At 43.2% G+C, this 21170-nt stretch overlaps 1 protein-coding gene across 31 annotated transcripts in view; it reads right to left on the reverse strand.

The window, feature by feature from the left end:
- Positions 1 to 21170, reverse strand: part of MAPK8IP3 (mitogen-activated protein kinase 8 interacting protein 3) — a 76427-nt gene that overhangs the window by 53594 nt on the left and 1663 nt on the right. The window lies entirely within an intron of this gene.

A 21170-nucleotide genomic window follows, 5' to 3' on the forward strand; every position in this document is an offset into this window, starting at 1 on the left:
ATAATACCATTAAATCATATAATATATCATTTAATAAAGCATCATATCATATAATAAAGCATCATATATCATATCATAAAGTATCATGAAATATTTAAACTAAGCAGGATCTCTGGGAAGTGAATGCAACTCCACATCTCTGCAGGACCAGCCTTGTTCTTGTGTGATACATGGTTATCAGAGGTTTTCTGCAGAATACACTAATGCAATAATGACCCATAGCCCACACATCTAGATTTAGAAACAGCTGCTTCTAGTACTATCCCAGACACAAATTGGTGGGAAAGTCTCTAAGGCTCAAAGAATACGTGCCTCTCTCTAGCAAACCAAGCCTGAATGTTACCACCGGGCTCGCAAGGCCACAGTACTGCAAAGCTATCCCACCAGCTGCAGTACACATCCTGGCCTGGCTTATAAACCCAAAAATTCAAGTCTTGTTACATTACTCCTGAACAGTTCCACCCAACGAAGCCAGAAGTACAGCATTATTTGCACCACCCAGTCCAGTAACTAGAACACCTAGCTGAGCTGCATGAGCACAGCTAGGGTTGGGAGCAACCCTGGATCTGGAGCTGCTGAAGATGACAGCGAGAAGGAAATTAAGCTAAGCAGGCTTTAATCCACCCTTAAAAATGTTTATGGGCCAAGAGGAGCCCACAGGAATTAAGAGGGGCCTGTGAAGAGCTCACAAGGCTCTGCTCCTGACCCTGCCTCTCTCTCTCCGTCTGTTTGTCAAATCCTCCTGAGGTCCAGGCCCATTAGATTCACCAGCACATGCACACTGGCTGGAGAAACCTCCTCTGTCTAAAAGCATGGATAATGGGGAGGAAAATTCCTCTCCCTCTGCCCTCTGCATGGGGGAATTGTTCTCTCCACAAACATCACTGCTCAGGGCCATGAGAATTTCAATTTAACAAATTAAAGCTTTGTTTTACTTCAAAAGAGACAGATACTGGTAAGAATCTTTTCTTTTTGGCAAAGACTCTCAGGGAAACTAACACATTTAAATGCTCAGTAATATTATTTTGTTAAGTTCTGCACATGAACCAATCTCTACTGCTGCACTCTTAGGGTAAACCCTCTGTCCATTTCCTACTGCTTTTACTGGAATTATTAGCAGGGACGCTGGAAGCATCATTATAAATTGGATCCTCTCTCCAGATGACTGAAAGCCAAATTACTTATGATTCTTGCAAACTTTTAAAACTGCTCAGTAAATTCCTGGGAGCAGTGACTCAGTTTGCATTCCTACATATCTGTGTTTACAGAAACCATCAAACACACTTTAGCCATTTCTTGCTTCCCTGCCCTCAGTGTTCAGCACTGCCTTTAACCTCTAACTGAGCTTTTAACTTTATTACTCTTCTTGTCCAAATTTACTGCAATAAGGGCTTGGGGGAGGTTCCCACTTATGGCTGTTTTGCACAGAATTTTCTAGTAACAGGTGCAATGACAACACCTTTCTTCCATTATAAAGAAGTCATCTCAGAGGCTAAACATTTACTTATTGACTATATTTTAAGATTGTTCAAGGGTTTAGATTTTTAAGTGTGTTTCTTCCTGAGATGTCAATTAAACACTGAAATCACTTAGTCAGTCACCCAGCAACCTGTTTTATAGATTTTGAGAACTTTATAAAACAACCTGCATTGCAAATTTTGGGGATTTTTTAATGCTTTTTCAGAACAACAATATAATTTCAGAATGAGTAAAAAAGGAAAAGAACTCCTAACAAACACTGACAATGAGCAACAGATCTGAGCAGCAGCAGTTTCACTTGCTCCATCTAGAGGCTGATGGAAATTATTCCAAGAGAGTGTTTTCCTGGTATAATCTTTATCTCATAGGATTTTGCTGGAAGCACCCTGTGCTAAAGCTTTACTGATGAACCCTTTTAATTACAGTCAAGGGCTAAATCCCCATTACATCGCAGTGGCTCAGCTTTCATCACTTTCCTGCTCCCATTTCTCCACCCAGGAACACGCAACACCCCTCCTCCTCGCTCTTAACTTTAACTCTTCTACAAATATGGCTCAGTCTTTTTCCTCATACCTTCCTATTTTGCAACCCAAAAGTAATCAAAAAACATAAAACTAGAAATCAATTAAGCACCTGGAAAAAAGACATGGAGACAACTATATTAAAAATTAATACCCTAAGTTTTTGTAGGGCAGAACAGCATTTTAGATAAAAGCACTGCAAGATGGTGCTGAGGAGAACAAATGATGGCATTTGTGTGCAGGGGCCCAAGGGCTTGACCCAGTTCCTGGCTGTGCAGCACCTTGTACCTGCTCTGACATCAGAATTCATTTCACCCAAGCTTCTCCATGCTCATCACAAGCTCTGACAGCAGGAAAAGTCCCAAATCCAGAGTCAAGTGAGCAGCTAACACAGCAGAACAAGGAGAGGATTCCTTGTAGCAATGTATCTGAACAACTTAGACCTCAGTGTGCACCAGCCATATCATCTGTAACTGTTCTTATCAGAATTTTCTCAGGGCACCGTGGAATTTGTCAAGGTTACTAAGACATAAACTGTGCTAAAATAAGAACGAAGAAGCTGAGAGATTGCATACCAGGATCGCAAGAACTAGATAACAGAGGACTGTAGAATACCTGCATGGTAACCAATCACGGACACTGAGAAAGGGAGGCAGAGAACGAGGGAACAAGACAAAGGGACCAATCAAGAAGTGCGATCTTAGTAGTTTGTAGAATCTATAAAAGTGTGTGTGATGTAAACAATAAACAGCTTCTGCTTGATCATATTGGTCAGTTGTTCAGGAGTCCTGGTTTACCCGCAATAATTCCTGCCACAGCTTTGCCATGTTCCTAATGTCCAGATGTCACTGATGCTCATCCTTCATGGCACTAGTGAGCTCTTACCAGGGTATCCAGGCAGGCTTTATTTTTTCCCAGTAAGCCACAACAGACATTCCATACAGCATCCAGGGAAACACCTCACTAGCCACTAGAAACAGCAGAGATTTAACTAACTTTGGCCAGAGATGTGAGCACACCCACAAGTACAACTAAGCTGCACCAGAAGTTCGGAGAAAACAGGCACTTGACGTTCACATGAGTTACTCTTGTGAATGAAAGCCTCCAGAGACAACCAGCAGAGGCAGCACTTCATTTCCAGCATGATGCCGTACCACAGCCCTCAAGTTGCGGCTTATAGCCCAAGGCATGTCGCTGCAGGCAGCCCAGATGAGCAGCCAGACTGGCTCCAGCATCTCTCTGGCCCAAACTCAATCTATCAAGTGTCTCCCCAGCACACAAGAAATCCCCAGTGCTCTCTACAGCACTGTGCCTTCCCATGGTGCTGAAAATTCGCAACAGGGCAAGAGAAACAGAGAACACAAACTGCATAAAGTTTTAATTTTTTTAACTTTTTTTTTATTAATCAGGCTCCCAGAGGCAGTCATACTGCATGTACATGTTATTGAGTGAATAAAAGTCAGTAAACAAATATCCATCAGCATTTCACTTTTTCCATTTTTTTTCAGAGGGACTATACAATCTGTTGAAGCTGTGGGAATTTCTCAGCAACTTGAAGAGGATCTAGTACATCACCCCAACTCTTTGAACTTTCTAAAAATAACCAGGCAGAGGGAGCATGAATTCATAAGTCTCCCTCCCATCAGAACATTTTATGTCTATAATATTCACAAAAAGCATCAAACCCAGTTATAACAGAAAAAGAATCCTTATTATTTACTCTCTTGCTTTTCATGTTTTTTATCTTAGTCTACACAGACGTTTGATGCCCAAAGATGAAATTCCAAAGTTCTGTGAATGCTAACTCACGCTAACTAGCAAACCTTCCTAAGGGCATGGAATTTTCAGAGGAATCAAATCAACAATTCTGGCCTCAGAACAGTACAATCCCAATGACTTCTGAAAGCAGACACTACAAATACTGCTCTTTCATTATAAACGTTTAACAGGAGCACAGAATCACACAACTGGCTTGGTTTGGAAGGGACCTTAAAGCCCATCTTGTCCCAGCACCCTGCCATGGGCAGGGACACCTTCCACTAGCCCAGATTGCTCCAAGCATCATTCGAACCTATCCTTGAACACCTCCAGGGATGGGTCAAACACCTCCAGGGATGGGTCAACCACAGCTTCTCTGGGAAACCTGAGACAGGGCCTCCCCACCCTCACAGGGAACAATTTCTTCCCAATACCCAAGCTAACCCTGCTCTCTGTCAGTTTGAATCCAAGTAGGGAACCAAAAAACCCCAAAGAAACAACCAAACAGCATAGCCTCATAGACTTATTAAACACATCTTAAAATAACCCAATACACTCTTTACAAAGCACTCTGCCACAACCCCAATGCCCAAGCTACTGAGTTTTAACACTGCATCGCAAATTTGCTGACTGCATTCTTCTACTTTAGTGCTGCCAAGAGGCAAGAGAAAAATCTGGTGGTGGTGTAGCATACCGGGTTGAGCCTGCTACTGCAGCTGCCCTTGATTTCAAAGGTTTCTCATTCCCAGGGCCAAATGCTATCATTGCTTTTCCCTGATGGCTTCACTGCACAGAGCTCAGCTCACACTCTCACCTCAAGAACTCACAGCTTTCAACTCCAGCTTTATGGAGATGCAATAAAGACCTTCAGAAAAGAGAAATAAAAAGGACACAAGAATTCCAACGATGGTAAAGAAATTAGGTACTTTTTTTTTTTTTTGTCTCCCATCATGACAAAGAAGCGGATGCACTGGAAGCAGAAATAGCCCCCAGCCCCAGGAGTTCGCAACAGCAAGGCTGACCAAAGCGTTAGTATTTCATTACTTTTTCTCTTTTTTTTCCAGAGCCTCTACACCTAATTTCAAAGAATAATTTCTGAATATGAGCCATTTAAACAGTTAATCACCTCAGTCATCTAAGAGAACTGGAATATGAAACTTATATATATATATATATATATATATATAAAAATAAATGTCACATGGATTATTTTTCTTCTAGGGTCTATCCCCAGATTTTAAGTAGGATCACTGTTCTGTAATAATCCAGGATTATGGCAAACAGCAATGGCTCACATACTACTCTTTAGAGGGAGAATAAATAGCAAAAAATCATCCCAAGGCCAAAGAAAGAATATGCCTCTAAAGAGCAGAGGTACATTGTGAATTCCTTGGCTTCCTGCTTTCTTGTCTCTTGCAAAGGATGAAAATGACTAAAAATAGTAACATATTATCAGAAATCATCACATCAGTGAGAAACCAAACAGAGACAGAGACACACAGAGATGCAGGAATCTTATTATGTGGCCTTAATTTGTGGTGGCTGACAGTGTGTGCAGTGGGGGCCCAGCAAAGGGAGTGCTGGGGTTCAGTCCAGACCCGAGTGAGGGTGCAGGGCTGTGGGTGAAAGCTGTGTTGGGAGAAAACCCCTCACTTGAGGCAGCTGTGGTTTCCTTTTACCATGGGAAGCAGGGTGAGGGAGGGTATTCTTCCCCCAACTTCACTCAGGTGAGACCCCACCTGCAGTGCTGCCTCCAGTCCAGGGGTCCTCACCACAAGGATGTAGAGCTGCTGGAGTGAGTCCAGAGGAGGCCACAGACACGCTCAGATGGCCTTCCACTGCCAGAGAGCAGGGTTAAATGGAATATTAGAAAGAAATTCTTCCCTGTGAGGGTGGGGAGGTCCTGCCACAGGTTGCCCAGAGAAGCTGTGGTTGACTTATTCCACCCTGGGAGTGTCCAAGGCCCAGTTGGGTGGGACTCGAAGCACCCTGGGATAGTGGAAAGTGACCCTGCCCATGGCAGGGAGTAGGACAAGATGGGCTTCAAGGTCTCTTCCAATCTAAACCATTCTGTGATTATATGTTCAGCTTTTTATCCCCACAGGCATTTATTTAGCAAAGATGAAGTAGAAGATTAAGAAATTTAGTTGTCTACTTTACACCAACATTAACTTGACTTTATTGCATGAGAAGATTCCTAGAAGAAAGGCAGTACAGACATATTTAGTATTTCTCTTGGGAAAACAAAGAGTTTAAAAATATTTAAAGCTGCTCTCCCTTGCTGGTCTCAAGAGCTGAAATGGACCCTCAGAAAATAGAAAAATGGTCATTAGTCATCCCCCCCGTGATAAAAACATTCCTGCATTTCCATCATGCTGTACCTAACACAAAGTTTAGAAACATTTTGGCTCCTTGAGAGCAGTATCATCTACAGGTAAAAAGGAGCTCCCTGCATTCCACCTGATTATCACTCATCTTGCTCCTCAGTGCCTTGATGTGACAGACTCATGGTCTGGGGATGCTCCAAGTAATGCCACCCTTTCTCCTGGAAAGTGCTTGCCTTCAGCAGATCCTGTTCCAAGTGACTGCAGTCATGGTACCTGTACAGTGAGTACCTGATCCTGATGCCATGAGAAAACACACCATTGGTAAGAGTCAATTCTGGTAACACACTGTATCTTCTCCATCTCTGAAGCGTTACAGCAAACAGAAGACACCGTCTGCACTGTGTTAAAGGACACAGCCCAAAAGGCCAAACTCTAACACTCCCACACTGCACTGACAAAGAGGCCATGAGCTGAACAGAGCTGCAGTTCGGTCATGAAGAACCAACAATTTAAACTTGCAACTAGAGCACACTTGTTAAAACTCACAACTGATTTACCAACTCAAAATTCATACTTGTTCAAAATCTTACCCTGTACTTGTCACAAAACTCAGCAAATTCCAGCTGTGTTCTCTGATGTCCCTTGCTCTGCTCTGTGCATTCTCCAGTGTCCCCTGTTCTGCTTACTGTGGTTTCCTCATTTCGAGTGTATTTGTGCCATCACAGCTGTGGTGAGTGTGAAAACTCTTACGTTTTCATTGCAGAGCTTGGCCTGAAGTTCAAACCATATTCCCAGTATAGCATACATTACATATCAGCCCTGGAGGAATTTTATATTAGAAATGCATTATTACAATAACCTTTTTATACTGAGTAATTAAGACGTATATAACCCTGAATCCCATGAAGACACATATACAAGCATTTCATATGGAAAAATAATTACCAGCCTTCCTCACGTACGGTCTCTGCTGGCAAATAAAGCTGACTGTAAACATGGCCAATTATTAGCAAAATGGCCAAAACATCATAAAATAGAACAGAATATAATGTCATTTTAACTGTATTTCTAACCTAGCTTTTAGAATTTATTAGCCCAGAAGGACAATAATAGGCTACAGAACTACAAATATATGCGTAAAGAACACTGAGAATATATAAAAGAAAAAAAGGCAAAATTCAATTTGGCATCAGTGGAAAGATGCTCTGAGCTGGATGCCCTGTGTTGGAATCTTTGCTGTCCTCAAAGACAAATGCACTCCTGAAAGAATATTCCAGTCTCCATGGAAGCATAGTGAAATAACATTACCTTTATATCTGCAGAGCTTGGAGATAAAAGACTTCTGTTCCTGATGCTAACTTCAAGAAGTCAAAATTACATCTTTTATCTAGTAGATATTTAGTAACCATAGATGGGACTTTGAGTGTCTTCCATGAAATAAATATATTTTTTTGTTGATGTATGCAAAGATTACCATTTCCCATATTCCTGCTCAAAGGGACCTGAGCCTTTTTCCAATGGAGAATTACTTTTCCTTTATGATGCTCTCCATGAAGTAGGCCTGGTCTTCCAGCACAGCCAGAAGATAGAGAGGGACCCTCCTACATCTTGGACCTTGCTCCAAGCTCTGCCTCAGACAGTGTTCACCCATCCAGCTGCTCTCATCTCCAGGTGAGACTAATGACAAGGTTAACTGGGACAGAAAATGCACGAGAAGAAAGGGGTGCACACAGAAGAGAAGGGCTTCTGGCAGAGCAGCTGGCCTTGAGAACAGCCTTGACCTTATTTCCACCAGGACGGCCAACAAGAAAGAAGGTATGACTGTGAAGTCCTGAAGATGACACTAGATCAGGAGGTGTCACCAGCACTAAAGAGAACAAACTATTGGAGAGAAAAACTGAATTATGCTGGAGACCAGAGCAATGCAGGGCTGAACAGCACTTGAGTGCATGGGAATGCATATAAGAACAACCAGCTGTGCTGTGAGAAGGGTGGAGAGGAAGGAGCTGATGACAGAACCAACAGCTATTGGCCTCACAGTGACATGCTGTGGGCCAGGTGCAAGTGCAGCCAAGGAGGGCAGAGAGGAGATGGACATGCTGCCATCTCAGCCACTGCATGTCATATGGGCCACATCACACTTACCAGTGAAGGTGAAAGCCCTCACATGAACCTTATTACTAACACTTTGAAAAAGGCAATGGGACACTCACAGAGAGCATTCACACACTATAAGGCACAGGTATGTTTTCCCTGGAAAATCACATGTTATTCCTTCTGACTCCCAGAGAAGATCAGCCCAAGCACCAGATGCGGCTACGGATCACTCAAGGAAAATATGAGAGAATCTATAAAACAAGACTAGGCTGGCCAGGTGACACACGGCACAGGCCAGCACACCTGCATTCTTTGGCAAGGGAACAGAGTTTGGCTCCAGGACCCTGCAGAGACCAGACAGGACAGGACCAGTTTCCCTTAAAAACTAAAGAAATAAATACTTGATAGGGCAAAAATTCACTAATAGTAAAAGACAATGATAGCACAATAACAAACCAGGAAAACCAGGTCATGAATTAAAACCCAAAAAAGAATGCCACAGCAATTTTGAGGAAGGGAGGCATAGAGGGCGGAGGTTTAACCAAGCTTGATATATATTTATGAAACTGATTACATGACTCAAGTTCCTGCAATACTCAGTGACTGGACATGCTGACTGAGGAAGTCCCTTCCAGTGCTGCTGCCCTGAGTTTTTAAGGAAGAGCAGGTGTTTTTGAGAATGCTGGTGGCAAAACAGCTACAGAACTGGGGCAAAAATTACTATGCAGTAAGGAGTCCCAAGGGCTCAAGTCTGAAGTAATTCAATTTAAACCAAGACAGTGTCCAGTGATGTGGCTATACCTACTACAGCTAGACACATTTTTAATGCTAATACAACCTTAATGTGTGTGTATAAACACATAATTTATACTATTAACAGGCTGAGTGGCTGTCAGACATCCACCACCTTGTAACATGCACAACCTCCTGCTTCACACACTGCTTCTTCACACAGCAGACTGCTCTATGAAAGCTGGGCACTTGGACAGAGGCATTCCCAGTAAAATTCCCTGATAAGTACTAGTTTAAGATGAGTTTCCTTATTTGAAGAGCATAGATGTGAATCTTCTTCCAAATCACAGAGTTCATCATATCCCAAGTGCAGCAAGTGTAAAGCATCCAACAATCACTGCCCAGACTTTGGCCTGTCTGTTTTTAATTTCTTCCCAAAGATTTTTTTTTCACATATAGCATTGCATTATTGAAGTCACAGCTGCCTCCTGCATAGCTTAGCATATGCCTCCACTCAGGGAGATAAAAGACAATGGTGCACTGATTTTAAATGCTGAGCAGAGAGAGAGCATGGATAACAAAAGACAGTGAAACAAATATTAATGGAATTAACAATATAAAAAGGAGAAAATTAAAATTACACAAGCTGGTAGTATTATCTTGACTTCCTTTGTGAGAGAAAAAATATATTTGCAGGTATTTTTGTTATCTGGAATTATGGTGCAAATCATGTGGTGATTTTGATTGAATTTAAGATCACCACAAAAACCACTCAGCTGAGGGATGGCAAGGCACACAACCAGGGAGGCGGGACAAAGCTGGGGTAGTGAAGTATGGGCAGTGGCTCAAATAAGTGGAACACACAAAGATGCTGCAGTTGCATTTAGCACTGATACAAAAGCGGCTGTGATGAAAAACTGTGTTAAACCACAAAACTATCCCAAGAGGTGTTACATCCTTAGTTCACAAGTTTAAAAGTTTGTAACAAAGTGAGCAGAAGATCAAAGACCACGTGCAAGAGAAAAGCAAAGCAGCTATGGGCACTTCAGCTGAAAGGGAGAAGGCCGGTGGGAAGGCAGGGCCCCAGAATGGGGAAGCAACCTACCACTGAAGCCAGAGTCACCTAGGAAGGAAGAAAGGAAGCTGACAGACATCACCTGACACACAAGCCCAACTCCAGTCCAGGAGAAGAGGGGCAGCCCATGGAGATGGTGGAGTCACTGTCCCCAGAGGCGTTCAAGAAATGACAGGACGTGGCATTCAATGCTCTGGTCTGGTTGACAAGGTGGCAATGGGTCAAAGGTTGGACTTGATGATCTTGAAGGTCTTTTCTAACCTAAATGATTTTGTGATGTCCTTGCCAAGACACTGTTCTCTCCTCCAAAACAGAATTCTTCAGTTTTGCTAATAAATACAGATTACTGATTTAGCTCAACCAAAACATGTATTTGAAGTCTCTTCCAAAGCTACCATTGACTGGTGAAAGAAAATGACAAAATACACTGAAATTACTCTGAAAATACACCTCTCTTCATTGTGGGGAAGGGAAGGTAGTTTTCCGTACCCACATTTTTCAAAATGTATGGTACGTCACACCTACACTTCTCCCATACGTGCTGTTTGTAAATGTATTGCCAGTGAGGTCTCTCAGTCCTTTTACAAGCACAGAATCCCAAACCCAAAAAAGGCAAAAAGCTAATGGGCTTTTGGGCCATATGCCTTGAAAATACCATTAACAGATCATTAATTTTTCCTGTTTTCAATTAGTATTTACAACTATTATGTACAATTATGTTTTGGGAGAAACTTGGCACGCATCCAATTGGAATACCTTTCCACAAAACCTTGTAGGTGAATGGGCAAGCAACTCTCTGTTGATGCTTCCTGTCTTGAGGGAAGCAGGTCTGCTCTGGAATTGAGTAGCAACTCGCCTTCATACCACCAAGTGGGATGGCCAAGACCCAGGCAAAAGAGGAAAGATAAATAAGAGCTGAAACTGTTTTTATCAGACTCAGTTGAGCATCATATCCTGCTTTGAGCAAGTCCCTTCCAAGCAGGGCATTGGGACACAAGATAGACACCAGCAGGTGGTTATGAACAGAGGAGGCCACGTCACAATCCAACTCAGGAGCAAAAAGTTCGGTGCTTCCCACTGAATCCTGAACTAAAGCCTACATACACGTCTTGCCAGGCAAAGATACAGCTTCTCTCATCCGGGACACCCTTTGCTTCCTCCTCAATGGCATGAAAGGATCCAGCCTCCTACTGCTTGTCAGAAGCAATAAGACAACCAATGATGATGGGGATGTGGGCCATCTTCATCCTCGCCAGAGGACAAGAGAAAGAATGAAGGTGGCCACGGTGCCTTTGCTAGATGGACAATTGTATCATTTTCAGATTAATGAAGACTGACTGGGGATTTTTCTGAAACTTCAGTTATTGCAATCCCTCTCGAGACTTGATGGGATAAGGGGGGATGGCTTTAAACTGAAGGAGGTTAGATATTACAAATAAATTATTCCCTGTGAGGGTGGGGAGGCCCTGGCACAGGTTGCCCAGAGAAGCTGTGGCTGCCCCATCCCTGTGGGAAGTGTCCAAGGCCAGGGTTTGGATGGGGTTTGGCTCAGCCTGGTCCAGGGGGAGGTGTCCCTGCCCATAGCAGGGGGGGGAACGAGATGAGCTTGAAGATCCATTCCAACACAAACCAGTTGTGTGATTCTATGACTTAAATCCATCTGCAATGGTAGTAAAGCCAAATCCTCCCAGACTTCTTGGCTTTTCTCTTACAATTGCTTCCTGAAACTCCAGTTGTAACTTCTGCCTACATATACCTGGGGAAATCCCAAAAGTATCACTGACAAATCAACCTGCAGAGCTGTGAACAGAAAGGGATCAGGCAGCAGCTGCTCCATTGCACCAGAGAGAAAAAAGTTTCTTATAAAAGCTCACTTGGGGATCACAATTTGACTTATGCAGTTAACCCTGTTGAGGAGAAACCTGGCGATTGCCTCTAATCATCATTATCAACTGATAATCAGATTACCCAGAACTGCTTTTTAAATAAATCACAGCTCACAGTGCTTGCTCATTATTTTACTTTCAAGGCAATTTTTAGTAACATGCTGATATTTATGAATATTAGTAATTGCTATGAGCTTGAGTGAGAATTTGTATGAAGGATCTGTGTTTGGATATAGATTTTTTCACTCCAAGATTAGTGAGAAATAAGGTTACCAAATGGCAAGGACTGATTGGCATTACATGTGGAAAGCCTGATTCCTTATAGAGAAGTTATTTAGAAGTACGCATCATATGGCCAGTCTCTATTGCAAAACAGAATCACAAACTGTCTGTTACATTCCTTTAAATTAACAGAACTTGTAAACAGAAGAGTCTCTAAACACATTTCATCTCATCAGTGTAGAATTCATACAATTTGTTGGAAAAAATTGTAATAACTAAACACATGTTTATAAAAAGTGGCTTTCCAACAGCTGATGTCCTATAACATCACCTCTAATAAGGTAGAAATATGTATGGTTTTCACCAAAAAAATTTATTCTACACACAAACTTTTGATGGGGAGAAGATCAAAAAAGGTAAGGGAAGGACAAGCTGCTTCTGCATCTCTCGGAGCATAACTCCAAAGCATTTGTACTTCAGCTCTCAGACTGCATTGGGTATCCTCCATCAGACCAGATGGGCAGAAACCAGCAGCGGGACACACCTCACTCCACAGCTCCAAGCCAACACTGGCTGATGAGCCGGGTCTCCAGAACAGCACAGCACATTCTACATCCTCCAGGATGCCTCCCTGCTGCCAGCCCGGCTTCTACCTGTGCTGTCACCCCACTCCATAGCCAACTATGCCTGCATCGCCCTTCTCCTGTAGAGCCATGCACAAAGGTTGAGACAAAGAGAAAAGGGCAGACTGCCACAACACTACCATGATACCAGGAAAGGGAAGAGAGTGGTCCCTGCCCTGATGTCCTGTGAGCAGGAATGACAGAGGCAGCACCTGATCCAGAATGGCAGGCAACACTCCTGTTGCTGGCAGAGCCAGCTCTTTACCCTCACTCTGAGCAAAGAAAATGCATCACTGAGTTGTCCCTCAACAAATGCCTCCCAGTCCACCTTCAGGGGAAGGAAGGAATTATTTCCTTACAGTTATTTGTATTAACATCAATCCTAGTCCTGCATCAGAAGACACATGATGGGATGGTGTCGGAATCCAGGACTCTCCTCTGGGTGCCCTGGATGGCCAGAGCTGCTGGCAGGGGACTCTGAGACCCTGGCATGCAGCCAAAGACACATGCGGGGTTTTGATCTTAGCCCGTGGAGCAAGTTACTAACTCTGTATGAAGAATTACAAGCCACACACACAAGTTTAGATAGCATAGTAGAAGTAATCACGAAGTGAAAGGAAGGATTTTAGAGTGCTGTACAGGGGGGTTTTAAGCCTTGTACGCAGGGGTCCAGGTTTTGTACATGGGGGTAAGGAGTTCTAAGATGGAGGGATTTGAGTGTGCCCTGTCCTCTTTCTTTCTCCTTCCTAGCCTCCATGTCTTTGGTGATGTTGGCACTCACAGATTGGTCTAGAGTAGAAAGTCACTATTCAATATAGATAGTAGGCATTAGAGGAAAAGCATAAACATGTAGTACGTAATATATGATATAAAAGATGGCACCAGCCCCTGGGAGGGCAGTGTGCCTTTGTCTCAGCTGCTGAACGGGCCACAGCAGTTCAGGGAGAAGAATCTTTTAGATAAACAACAATAAACAACCTTGAGAACGGTCAACAGAGGACTACTGAGTCTTTCTTTAAAGGCACGGGTTGGAGAAGGGACTTTTCCATCTTTTGGGGTCACCCCAATCCGGGGCTGGAAACCCAACATCTGGCATCCCTGGGTGGGCAGGAGACCTGACAGGATGGTAAATTTTTAGCTCACAATCCTATTCAGTTTTATTGCTACAGGTTTTGTAAGGCAAGGCATGCTCAGCATCTCAACATTGCCAACATTTCACATTGGGCATGTGCTGATGGTAGGCCAATGCAGTGAGTCGCTGTCAGTTTTAGGTGCTCTCCAAACAAAGACACAGAGTCTAATTTAGAAATGAGACATTTATTCTGTGCAGGTTGCAAGGTGTAGGTTTCCACAAATCAAGCACGCTCTGGGGTAAAAAGCTACATTTTTTATACAGTAAAATTTACATAACAAGCCTCTCTAATGCACATCCATGTCTAACTAATACATATTTATTTGTATGACAATCTTAAATAATGCTTGAAACACAAAGTTATTTTTCTTTATTAAGCAACTTCTATTGCAGAAGTTGTCAGACAACATGTTTACAAAAGGTGAGAAAATTCAGCCTGGGAAGAGATAATTCAGCATGAACACATCCTGAGGAGGCTGTAAGGATGGCCAGGGAGTTTCTTTTACCAGTTCAGAGAGAACATTAGAATCTTCATCTAAAATAACAAACCTACTTAGATATAAATTTCAAACTCAGGTACCTCCAGAAACAATTTCATGTTGTTGGTTACTTTAATTTTACTATCTTCAGTTGCTGAGTTTTAATCATAATCTACAATATTGTGTAATTGTATTGTCAATTGATCATTTGACCATGATCAATTCTGAATCATGGTCAAATGAAATCACTGAAAAAAAAGGCATAAGAGAAAATTGAGGCACAATGGTTAACATCCCCAAAATGCGAGCTTTGCCTCATCCAGAAGACACAATGGGATCACCACAAATGCTTTTGCTTGTGTTGCTTTCTACTTCTGAACAACTAAATGGATGTATTTTGGAAAAAAGGAAAAAAGTAACATAAATATATAAGCGAACATCTGCCTGTCAGCAGAAAATTATCTTTACAAGTATCACAGTAGTTCTGATGATTTCTCCAGGACCAACAGCTTTTGTAAATCAAGACAACTGCAGAAGAGAATTCAAGGTAAATTGGAATAGCCCTCTAATAACCACAAAGACTCTCATACTTGTTCCGTGGGTAAAATCTGACAGTACCTGCAGGCTCCAGGAATGGACCAAGAGGGCCTAAAGGATATGGAGACAGATCTGGTACCAAGTGAACCTGCACTTCATGCTTGTCAGTTATTTTCACCAGCCTATAGTGCAAAGGATCCAGGTAAAAGTATCTGGTCTCCCATATTCTACAAAGCTTTCCTCCTTGGATGGTATGAAGTCACCATCAGGCTGCAGAAATTCCCATTAATCAGCTATTTGTAAGATCTGTTTTCAGGGTGGGAAAACAAAACGCCTTCCCAGGCTGCAAGTTATTCCACACAGAAATCAGATATAAGGCAGGACAAAAGAAAGGACCTATAGCGAACACCAACCAGAGGCTGGAGCCCACAACTATGACTTTTGTCATCCTTCCTCCCCACCTCCCTAAAGAGAAGGAGGGTGTGAGGCTGGACAATATTTAAGGCATCCCTTAACAAAAGGGAGTATTTTTACAAGCTCTTGTGCTGTTTGAGATGCAGAAGCCAGCAGATGCTGTTTGAGATGCAGAAGCCAGCAAGCTCACCTATTGCCACCCAGTCGGAAAGCTCTTCAGGTACATGTGGCAGCCATAGGGCCCCTCACAAAGGACCAGCTCTTCCAAAATACTGCCACTGATCTTCAAACAAGACATCAGAGCCTTCTTATTGCATAAAAATTACTTATTGGTAATTGAATGTGCTTATAAGGTAGATAACAATGCAAACAGCAAGCTATAATGAGGAGTGATGGCCACAAAGTCATGACAGCAGGGGACGGGGACACTACTTCTCGTGGGGAAGGATGACAACACCCAGGTGTCTTTCAAGTAAAAGTCCTACACTTGGCAATGCCAGCAAAGGGCTTTCACAGTATACATCCCGCCCCTGGGGAACATAGGCACATGCTGAGGCCACACAGCTTGGCAGAAAACTGAGGTTGCTGGTGGACACCAGGTTAAACATGAGCCAGTGATGTGACCTTAAGGCAAATAGTGTCCTGGGCTATGGCCAGCAGGTCAAGAGTGCTGTGCCCAGGGATGGACTCTCCAGGACAAGGGAGACAGGGACAGACTGAAGAGAGCCCTGTGAAGGGCCCCAAGGATAAAAGGACTGGAGTACCTAGAAAGAGCAAGCTCGGGAGGGGGGGGGGGGGTGTCTCATGCCCAGTGACAGAACAAGAAAAAATGGGCACAAACTGAAGCACAGGAGGTTCCCATTAAACATCAGAAAACAAGTTTTCCCTATGAGCACTAGCACAGGTTGCCCAAAGAGATCTTGTGGTCTCCCACTATCTTGGAGATACTCAAACACTTCTTGGACACATTCATGGCCAGCCTGCTCTAGGTGACTCTGCTTGAGCAACAGGTTAGAGCAAATGAGCTCAAAGGCTGCTTCAAACCTCAGCCAGTCTGTGATTCTGTCAAAAGACCCATGGAGAAGCCCACAAGACAATTGGGAATGTCACAGGAGGCACACTGCTTCAAGGCTTACTGTGCTGCTGAACCCCACATCGCACCCCAGGCAGCTCGAGGCAGCACCATCCATCTCTCAGCCAAGTCCATCATCAACACAAGTCCATGAGAACTGCAGCCCATCAGGCTCTGCCACACATTTACATGCAGATTCCTTTCTCCAAGAGCCCGGCAGAGGCCCATGACACTGACATGGCAGAAGCACCTGCCCTCCAACACCTGCAGCCTCAAAACACACCGACCACCCCAGCAGTCAGTGCATGGGAACAGTCACTGGTACTGAGACAGATTTTCCCAGCAACATTCCAATGGAAGTTGCCCCCAGGAGCTGGACCGCCACAGAACAGAAGCTACAAAAAGCCTTCAGGAGGGGTCAGACCTCCTGATCAGCACTGAGTCATCTTCAAAGATCACTATTTTAAACATTCAAATGAGCATGAACTTATGTTGCAAATCAAACAACATTCTTACTTTGTTACTAAGGCACTTCGTGTTCTGCGGACAGCCACCACCATTTCCTTGGGATGTAAATTTCCCTAGAAGCAGTTTTCATGCAACAAGAGGTCTGAAGGTACCTCCCACATGGCAGAGGCCCATCTGGCTTTCCTAAATCCAAGAAGCCATGCTAACATACCCCAAACACTCCTGTAAAGCTTTTATGTGCATTCACACATGCACATTCATCTTGGCATCAGTGCCCAGTGTGATGAACAACAGCTGCAGAAATCAGCATTTAGGACACACAGTGATGCTTGTCTTCAAGAGAGGAAGAATACAGAACATTAAGAAAGCAGCTTGCGTAAATCAAAATATCTCATTAAGAGTGGACCCAAATAAGGCCTACTTTCCCTGGGGATTTCTGCAGGTGTCCCTAGCCCTCTCCTCATCCCAGCTCTACACTTACATGCTCCCTGAGCAAACCCCACAAAGCAACAGTGTGTGCACGCTGGACCCACCTGCCCCAGACCCACCTGCCAACTGTCCTGCTGCCACCAATCACTTGCACACTGGCAACTCTGTCTATCCCTTCAACACACAGGACCTTCATTTAACCTTTCTCTTTCACTATTCACCAAAAAGACCCCCCCCAAAAAATTAAGTAACCTTTTTATTTAACAATACATCTGAAAGCAGCCACTAGTTTCCTAAGTTCTTTGGGGCAGCTCCTAAGAGAGCAATCACAACAGCTTTATTTCCTTAAGAGATCAAGCTAAACCAAATACTTAGCCAGTAAAAATAAGTAATGTCCTATGCACCAGTGCAAATACCAGGGCCACAAAGGTGGTAAAGGGACTGGAGCATCTTGCACAGGAGGAGGGGCTGAGAGGGCTGGGCTGCTCAAGAAGGTTCTGGGAGATCTGACCAGTGTGCTCATGTACCTGCTGGGAGGAAGCAAGGATGAGGGGTTCAGACTCTGCTCTGGACAGGAGGCAATGGGCACAAGGGAAACTACACAGAATTCCATCTGAACACAAGGATGTACATTTTTCCTGTGAGGGGTCAGACACTGGGACAGGTGGCCCAGAGAGGCCACAGAGTCTCCATCCATGGAGACGTTCAAACTCTAATCACGTCCTGGACAACCTGCTCCTGCTGTCCCTGAATGAGCAAGGGTGTGGGACTCAGTCTCAGGAGATCAAAGACACAATAGAGGAGTCTGTGACCCCACACACCACCACACAAGCACAAGCAACAATGATCCTACATTCACACATGTATTCTATGTTCGTATGAAACAGATGGAAGAAAACAAAACCATCAAAAATCTTGTGTAATCCTGCATCTTCAGTAGCTGGGAGGTCATAGAAAATTGCAAAATTCTGTACTAAGCTCCATAATGACAGCAACTGACAACACTGCCTCATGGCAAGAAACTTTTATTCTAAATCCACTTGCCCAGATGTTTCTGCTGCCGTATTTTAGGATAAGTGAAAAACATGGAGTCTCTACAACCTAAGCATTTAGAAAGTAAAGCATTAATTTGCTTTTGGCAAAGATTGATTTAAAAGACAATATGCAGAATTGTCTTAAGACAGTAATTTTGAAAAGGAAACATTCCTTTATGGCCTTAATGAAAAGGAAGTTGTTTCTCTGGCCATGGCAGAAGCGTGGGAACTAGATGATCTTTACGGTCCCTTCCAACTCAAACTATTCTATGTTTCTGTGATTCTACGATTAACCCTAATTTAACAAACCATACCTGTACAGTCTGTTCATGCACAACTGTTGCATAAAGATGAACAGCAAGGTGTGATGGCTCTACACAGTGGTCATCAGCCAATATAATGAACATTTTAATGTCAGAACAATGCCCACCTGTGGTTTCAGTTACTTTGAATTTAATAAATTAATATAAAGTAACTATAACTCAGGATCCTTTGACAGGATATTGCAAGAGAACAGATCCGTTTTTCATCTCCAACCTCTCAGTGTCAATTTAATTGTAGTAATTGGCACTCATACACAGAGAGGAATCAAGACTGAGGTCAAATCCTGTTTCCAGGGGATGATCTTCCCAGTTAGAAGTGAAGATCCCACCCAAGACTTGAGGCACAGCCCAGGAAACTGATGCTGTTGGAGAGATGGGATGGACAGTCCCTGGTCACTACGGCACTGTTTCAGAGCAGCAATGCACGTTCTGGGAAGAAAACAGTTTTCTGTTTTTTGATTGTGTACAATTACCTGGTAGCCAGCAGAATTCCTTGTCATATACAGACTTTCACCCCCGTACCATGCAATTTACTGTAGAGTAATTAGTGCATGGGTCTCAGGACTTCTGCTGGTCAGAATGACCCCGAGATGAGTCAAAAAAGTCTCTTTTCCCAACCCGGCAGTCAGGACTCTTCGGCTGTGGTTTCCAATGTTGTTTACTTTTCCTTATCTATAACATTCTTTCTCTGCCCAGCTGAGGTCCATTCAGCAGGTCAGTCCGAGGCACACTGCCCGCCCCCAGGCTTGTATTGTCTTTTTATACTAAAAACTACGTGTACTTTATTTACAATTACTTTCCAATACCTATCGCCTATGTTACACAGTCTGTCTCTACTTTAAACCAATCCAAAAGTGCCAGCATCACCCAGAACATGGAGGTTAGGAAGGAGAAAGAAGAAGGACAGGAAGTGCCCAAATTCCTCCATCTTGGGACCCCAAACCTCCATTCTAAAAATCCCAAAATTCTATTTTTCACCCTGTGACAACTACTACTATTCCACTTAAACTCTCCTGACTTGTAATTCTTCATTGAAGCTGGTCATTTTCTCCATGGGTCAAAATCAAAGTCACAGGAGCCTTTGGCTGCATGCCAGGGTCTCAGAGCCCCCTGCCAGGGGCTCGAGCCATCCTGGACAGTCAGAGGAATGTCCTGGGTTCCGACACATGGGAAACAGGCACAGATAAATAATGTACTTTGTTACATACTGAGGGAAACAGCAGCCATATATTCCATGCATGGCCTTGTAATAAGGGGCTTGTAGAGGCAGAATGCTCATTTATTCTTATAAGAAACACATTATCCATTCCTTTTTGATAATAAGTCTCCTTGCAGACACTTCTCTGACTTACTGCGTAGAAGGATGACAGAGTATCTTCATCATCATCATCACTGGCACTTTTTAAATCTCACTTTCTAAAAATATGATTGGCAAATGGTATTCTGCCACGGTTCTGAAATTTCCTTGCAGGGAATGTAACTGCCATCAGTACATTTGCTTCCAGAAAACATATCCTGTATCTAGTAAGCCCAGAAAAGAAATCCATCCCTATCCAAAGATGCAAGATGATTCCAACTGGACTGTTCCAACCTCCTTGGGAGTCCCATTTTTTCCCCATAAATAGTGCACTTTAAAAATTATTTCTCAGAAGCTGCAAAATGCTGTCTCTACACAACATAAATAAACATCATGTACTCAGAGTAATTTTTCAACCCCTACAAGCATTCAAAGAATTTTAGGATCATTTATTAGTCCATCAATACATAATTAGAACTTGGGACTAAAACTTTTAACTGACTGGCTCTTGCTTTCAGTGTCAGTAATGGACCACAAGTGTCCTCCCCACTGAGTTACCGAGCTTCTTGCCCATGATTATTAAGCAACACGAACATATCTATGAAAATCTTGCATCTGCTTTACACCATTCTCCAGTTCAAAAACTATTCATTACTACCATTTATTTAATTACTACAGTTTCTTTTATTTTATTGAGTACTCCGTATCAAATCAGAACTTTACTCCGAGGAAAGCAACTGAATCCTAAATCTGCTCTTCCTTAGTCTTAAAGACAGAGAAAAAAAAAACTTTTGAAGAAGTTTAAAGGAGATGATGTGGTGAGGATGGACTGTTTTCAGCACCAAAGCTCTATCCCAGCTCACAGACTGTCACTCCAAGAGCAATCCCTATGGCTCCCAGCCTTCAAGGTTGAAAGAATGCTCTGTATTTCAGCAGAGATAGGCGCAGATGAAGCAAGATGACAGAGTGCAGATCACCTCCCCTATGTCTTGTCTACATCTGAGTCCCTGTAACCGGAGCATTCTTCTTCCTCTCCATCAGAGGGGTCGGATTTCCCATGAGCCACTTCCAAACAATCCCACCAGCTGAGCAACCCTGCCCCCGCTCTTCCGAGAGCGCACCCACGCTCCACAAAACGGCAGGTGCTGACTTGGGAACGATTTTATTAAAACTCAAGGCATAGTTTTGATACAAATAAGTTTCAAAAATAAGACGTTATACTCTAAAGGCAATTCCTTGCTCCAACGAAACAGCTAACAGCTGAC

Source organism: Motacilla alba, chromosome 14 (genome assembly GCF_015832195.1).
Source record: "Motacilla alba alba isolate MOTALB_02 chromosome 14, Motacilla_alba_V1.0_pri, whole genome shotgun sequence".
In the NCBI taxonomy this organism is placed as follows: Eukaryota; Metazoa; Chordata; class Aves; order Passeriformes; family Motacillidae; genus Motacilla; species Motacilla alba.